The sequence below is a fragment of the Macrosteles quadrilineatus genome, unplaced genomic scaffold, assembly GCF_028750875.1.
Source record: "Macrosteles quadrilineatus isolate MER2022 unplaced genomic scaffold, UCM_ALF_1.0 Scaffold_3__2_contigs__length_128488019, whole genome shotgun sequence".
NCBI classification, from domain to species: Eukaryota; Metazoa; Arthropoda; class Insecta; order Hemiptera; family Cicadellidae; genus Macrosteles; species Macrosteles quadrilineatus.
Genome location: NW_026542596.1, coordinates 83,109,026 through 83,116,152, shown reverse-complemented (window position 1 = coordinate 83,116,152; position 7,127 = coordinate 83,109,026). Strand labels below are relative to the sequence as shown.

General features: G+C 33.0%; 1 long non-coding RNA gene across 1 annotated transcript; it reads left to right on the top strand.

The window, feature by feature from the left end:
- Positions 1 to 2,689: 2,689 nt before the first annotated feature.
- On the top strand, positions 2,690 to 6,597 carry LOC128990557 (uncharacterized). The gene is made up of 2 exons (XR_008490540.1): positions 2,690 to 3,004; positions 6,306 to 6,597. It is a non-coding gene; the product is annotated as an uncharacterized LOC128990557 (long non-coding RNA).
- The last annotated feature ends 530 nt before the right edge of the window (positions 6,598 to 7,127 follow it).

The following is a 7,127-nucleotide window of genomic DNA, read 5'->3' as shown; positions in this document are numbered from 1 at the left end:
TTTGGGGTTCAGGGAGACCCTAAACGGTAATATCCACCCAAAAATCAAACTCGAAAATTTTTAGGAAAATAATAAGTTCTTTACAATTATGGTATAGAGGGAGAAAGTAAAAAATGTGCTTAAGATTTAAGACCTGGGCGAAAGGTCTACCTACAGAGAAGTAATATAAATAAATAAAAAAATAAATATAAAAAATAAATATAATTTATATTACTTCTCTGTGGTCTACCACAGACTAACCAACACAATGGCATAGTTTTGATCTGTGTTATGCTGAATACCGAAAGATATCATAGATTGAACTTTTCTAATTTCAGTACATAATGGTGAAAAAATTAATATAGCTTATTCAATGTCTGAGTATCTAATCTGAGCTTTTTCTTTTAGTGCAGTAAAAATAAGATAAAAATTCCATAAACCTAAAAAAAATTAGCACAACCGGGGAATTTGGTACAGATGTTGGGTGTACCTTCCTTTTGAACATACTAAAAGTCCCCTAAAATTGAAGCTGTGCTACGGCCGCCATATTGGAAAATGGCGGCATATTTCTGTATTTTTCGCTATAGTGACTTTATTATTAGAGATACAGGAAAAAGCTAAATATACAAAATGTAGGTCATCTAAAAATACGCATTTTTTGTATTTACCATCTTTCTCTAAACCCAACGGTTTTTGAGTTATTTGTTATTAAGTATAGATAGTTTTTTCTATTTATCAAAAATAGGTGAAACACATGGAAACTGTCCGTTACTTTCAAGGATTATGATAATTTATCCTATTTAGTTAAATAGTGTGATACGATAAAATCTTAAAACTTAAGCTTATTTTATGAGTAAAACAACTCTGCCACAGCAAACCTGAAGACTCAGCAAATTTCCTTTTGATTGGATGTTTTATTAATTGTATTTAAATAAAATCAGATTCAACAGGTACCTAGGTTTGCTGCTACAGGTAGGTTATTAAGTGTGTTTTTTTTTAGTAAAATATCAATAACTTAGTATAAAATAATTAATTTTCCAAGTTTGATCATAATAAATCTATAAACAAACAAACTGCAACAGTTAACTAATTCATAATAATAGCATGGTAGCTTAAGATTTACAATTTACAAATTTAAATATACAAATTTTGGTTGTGTTTACTAAAAATATGGCTATTATTCGTCACGATTCGAATACTAACCGAAGGGGTTTTTCAAAAGGAGATGAAGCAAGTAATTTAAGTACTGTAATATTAACTCGTACCAAGTATCGGAAATATTGTATGGAGTGAGGATATCAACCATATTTTGTAAACTACGCAATAGTCATATTAATATTTTATACTCATTTGTACCCATTTAATAAATTAACATTTTAATATTTTGATGGCACTACCACTATCACTCTGATATCAACTAAGTGGGATGAATAATTGTCGTAAACCTTGAAAGTAACCGTCGATTGCGATGGGTTTCACCGATTTTTGATAAATAAAACTAACTATACCATGCTTATTTAGTCACCAACATGAACTAGACACGAAAAACACCCTTCCAAATTTACAATGGGATGTCAAGTATAGTTAGTTAGTGTGGTGGTGCCATCAAAATACTAAAATGTTAACTATTAAATGGATAAAAAATAAGGTAAAATATTAATATGACTATTGCGTACTTTACAAAATATGGTAGATTACCTTACTGCATACAATATTTTCGGTGCTTGGTACGAATTAATATTACTTAAATAACAGGCTCCATCTCCTTTTGAAAACCCATTTGGTTAATATTCTAATCGTGACGAATAATCGCCATCTTTTTAGTAAACACAACCAAAATTTGTATATTTAAATTTGTTTATTGTAAATTTAAAACTCCCATGCAATTCTTATGAATTAGTTAACTGTTGCAGTTTGCTTGTTTATAGATATATTTTGATCAAACTTGGAAAATTAGTTATTTTATAGTAAGGTATTGATATATAAAAAAAAAAACACTATAATAACCTTCCTGTAGCAGCAAACCTAGGTACCTGTTGAACCTAATTTTATTTAGCCTATATACATTTTTTAATAAAACTTCCAATCAAATGGAAATTTGCTGAGTCTGCAGGTTTGCTGTGGCGGAGTTGTTTTACTCATAAAATAAGCTAAAATTTTTAGATTTTATAGTATCGCACTATTTAACTAAATAGGATAAATTATCATAATCCTTGAAAGTAACGGTCAATTTCCATGTGTTTCGCCTATTTTTGATAAATAGAAAAAACTAAATATACTTAATAACAAATAACTCAAAAACCGTTGGGTTTAGAGAAAGATGATAAATACAAAAAATGTGTATTTTTAGATGACCTACATTTTGTATAGTTAGCTTTTTCCTGTATCTCTAATAATAAAGTCACTATAGCGAAAAATACAGAAATATGCCGCCATTTTCCAATATGGCGGCCGTAGCACAGCTTCAATTTTAGGGGACTTTTAGTATGTTCAAAAGGAAGGTACACCCAACATCTGTACCAAATTCCCCGGTTGTGCTAATTTTTTTTGGGTCAAAACATATTTTTACTGTACTATTTCGCAGTTTCTATAACTATGTATTTACATCATCTCCAGCTGGCGCTAGTTTGATCATTTTGATCTTTTTTTAGATCCTCCACCCGTGTTGATAAACACATGATTGTGTTTTCGTTTTCGGCTTCACCTTCGTTCGTCGTCTGTTTTTTTTTCAGTGTTTGGTTGTTTTGTAGAAGGGTGGAGTGTTGACTGTTCACTGTTGGTCGTTCGTATTCCTGTTTGTTTGTCGTCTGTCAAAGATTTGAGTCAATATTTCCGTATATCTTTTTCAATTCAATAAACCCATACATTAGTTATATTATTTTTCTCTCAAAATGATGTCAATGAATATGTCGGCAATTGCATCAGCAGAGGCCCAATTTATTACGACAGGAAGTCGTCCAGCCAAAAAAGAAAAGCTTAGACCTTGTTGTGTTTGCAAGGAAACGAAAATGGCCAGAGATGAATGGTATGTAAGATTGTGGGATATTATGCTGATGATTAAATAATTACCACACAATAATCTACAATACACAGTAATAAACTTAAAGTACATAACAGTTTATGTTACGTAACTTAATTATATAACGTGGGGTCTTACAACCAAAATCATACATTGCTCTTTAGTTTCATCATAGGTAAAACATAATACTGTCTCATTCCCTTGGATCAGCTGGACAAAAATTGTATTAATGTAAAAAGGTTTAAAATACCTGTAGGCATAATACTAGTGTCTCGGGGGTCCTGGTCAGAAACCAATGAGAACCTCTTTTGCGAAGGAGTAGGGGAAGTGACGTCACTCTCTTCTCTTGATGGAACACCATTACCGCAACGATACGGTGTGCAACCATCAGTGGTTATTGTTAAGTTTCAACAAATCACCTACAATCGGTTTTTGTGGTGTAGTGGATAGAGAACTCGGCTGATGTCCATGAGGTAACCACCAGATCGAATCCCACCGGTGACACTAACTTCTTGTTAAAGATTTTGCTTGGAAAGCGATTACTTCTTTTGTTTACTGTACATCTTTTGTTAGCATTTGAGGCATATAATTTTATAGGCTCTAAGTTAATTAACAGAGCTATTATTCCGATTAGTTAACCTTCTTAGATTTTTATTTTATAACTTAGGCCTACATCTTTTTATATTATCAGCTAGTTTGGTTGGTTAGGTTAGGCTATAATTTTTTTAAATCAACATGAGGGGCTCTCTCGCAATCCCCCACTTCTTCGCTGAAGAGGTTCTCATAGTTTCTTGACCAGGCCCCTGAGACGCTAGTTAGGCCTAACAGCTTCCTGATTCTTCTGTTCCAATAAGTTATTGGACTAATACGCGTTTAATGCATGCACTTCAAAAATCTTCAACACACTGCCGTCGCAAGTTCGAGAGATGGGCATGAAAGAATTTTAAAAAATTGTACACAAGGCCCTCGTGAATAGGCCACTATATTCTCTGGGGGAGCTGAATGAGATACCACTCTTCCCTTCACAATAAAAACGTCCGCCATACCACCAGTAGTTGTAAATATTAGTTTTATTATAGTAACTTATTTAGAGAAATAAAGCAAGTCTTTACATTTTTAAAGACATGACGCGATCTATCTGACATTGTCAGTCAAGGATCGAGAATACAAGTATTCAAGTATTTACTGACCAAATGGTTATTGGCTTCAAGTTTGTTTCTAGATTTGTATGGTTGAGGTTTAACTTACTACCGGTACCTACCAGATATTTGGCTTCCGGTTAAATTTTTACAATTTGGCGGCTTTTGGAATGTGCCCTTTAAACATTTTCTTGGGCCGCCCTGTTTGACCTAGGCCACAGAGAAGTTAGGGCCTACGGAGGAAACATTCAATGGTACACTTAAGTCGTGTCTAGGACCAGTCGCTTGTGTCTACTTAAAATTCTATTGGTCGTCCCTTTCCGCTCTCCTCTCCCCCATCACCATCACGTACTAGCCTATAGCGCTAGGAAGAGCCTGTGCAGTACAGTACAACTGTTGCTGTACACAATAGCCATTCGGGCTCTTGCTGACTCGGTACTAGTATATTTGCGCCCCACCATTCCTGAGCTAAATAAAAGTGCATGGTTGTTCCAGAAGCATGTTTCTTCTGTATATCTTCTTCTCTGTGTCTGTAGATGCAAAATGTATCGCAGTTGTTACAGGATAATATATATACTCCGGTTCTCTTGGTAACATCATCACCTGTTCCTTTTAAATTTTAAAGATATATATAAGCTAGATAAGCCTATCTAATTTGTTAGAGGTCCTAAAAGCTTCTATTTTTCCATTTCTTTTATTATTGTTAGAGGAAATTGTTCACCGTACAATATTCTGTTGAAGCAAAATCACGTTTATTTTGTTGATTTATGAAAAAAAAACAGTTTTATTGTTAGTTCTGGTTCACTGTAGGGGTCGTTTGTTAGTCTATAGTTATAGTTCCCCCTTTCCAAAAATTAAGCCTAAGCTTATATCTAGACAGAGCGTAATGACTAAACTTGCAGAAACTTTTGGAACCTACAATTTAAACTTTCTCCGATACATGTGATTCAAAATCTTGTGGTATTTTTGTCTAATAGGCTATGTTATTTTAATTAACTTTGCCTAACTGGTACTAACACGGAAGCCCATAATATTATATTGATAAGTTTATTATTATTTCCAACTAACTGTCACTCAAGGCTGATAGTAACTTAGTGAGTGTATTAACTAACTGTTATCTGCCACATCTAAGCTTAATTTTAAAACAAGCGCAGTCCATATTCAAAAGTTGGATAACATTACTACTTTGTGCAGCATATGCCTTTTTGACAAAGGTTGACTAAGTTATATCATAGACTAACCAACACAAGTAGACTTCTCATCCCATTGTAAATTTTGAAGCACGTTTTTCGTGTCTAGTTCATGTACGTGACACAAAGGCACTAGTGTCGACGAAACTTTGTTTCTATTATTTTATGGTTAATTTCTTGATTTGTGCTTTACTGTTTGGTTATATAACTAGGGGACAAGTTATTGTTTATGATTAGACCGTATTATTTGGTTAAACGAGGTTTTAAATGGCTGTAATAACGGGAAACAAATTGTAAACAAAACACGACCTCTACAGAAAACCGTACAGAACTAACAATAAAATTGGCTTCAGCTGTTCCATAAGGATGGGAAATCTACTAAGGGAGTATTTTTTATCTATGGTTATATCCTCACCCATTAAAAATTTTATTTTTATAGCCTATGTTTGTTGCCAGAAAATCAGTGTTGCCATTTTTTGGAATTAAAAGACCTTAACATACATTCTAAACGGTTAGAGTCGTCTTAGTGAAAATCAGATTTTTCCCTTGTTTGATGGGTTTTAATGGTAAAATCGCAGTTAAAAAAAAACAAAACATAAAATATCTTTTAAACACCTACCGTAGATAAATTAGTACCCTGATGCCAAATTGTATTAAAATTAGACCGCAGGTGTAGTACGCATTCAGACACACTAACACACCTTATTACCAGTTCCTCATCTTTTTATTTTGCCCCATCGGAATTTGATGGTGTTATTGACATCATACACAAGTTAACTCTAACACAACTTTTATTAGGTTAAGGGGGCCCAAAACAGGTATTTCCTCCCAAAATTCAAACCATTTGACAAAAACATTTTTCTCCTTATATTATACTATGTATAGGGGGAGAAAGTAAAAACATTAAAACGATGAAAAGGAAGATTGCATTAGCAAGTACATTGTTAAAAGATTGTCAATATTTTATTTTTGTTTCAGTGTTCTCAAGAATGGACAAGCAGCATGTCAAAGCTACATAGAAGCCCACAAAGAATGTATGAGAAAGATGGGCTTTCATATCTGAAACATTGTTAACTTAAGTATTTGGATTAGGCTACATTACCACAATGTAACTTTGTTAAGTTAAAACTTAATAATGAGTATTATTTGTTTTGATGTTACATCATCCTTCCCGGTACCTATTAGGTCCTAATATCTGTTATGTTGTGATATTGTAGATTTGTAGTTTAAATTATAAGTTTTGTGTGATATTAAAACGTAATTTATTGAAGAGAGGATTCCTTTTTTTGACCCCGTGTAAAATGAACAAAGCAATTACCGTATGAATAATTTCAATGCCAGTGAAATAATAGAAATAGTAAACTTTATTACCTTGTTCCTTGTTTGGCAAATTTCTCCTTTAGGGAAGAGCTATCACCGTAGGTGGCACGAATAAGTCAAACTAGTGTACATGTTGCTCGAATTTGAGCAATTGTAAAATATTACAGGATTTGCAAACCAATAACAATCATACTTAGCTATCAACATTTCAACAAAAGCACACTTACCTTCCCTGTAGCAGCAAACCTAAGTACTCATTAAAATTAACTTAATAATGTTATTTAAATAGGAAAAAATTACCATTTTAAGGGAATAATTAATCTTTGAATTAATTAAGCCAGGTAAATGGAAATTCGCTTAGTCTGAAGGTTTGCTGCGGATACACAACTTTAATAACAGCAAAGTTTGAAGAATCTGAATTATTACTTATATCCATGAATTTATCTAACAATTATTTCCTGTAAAATATTATTACAGCAT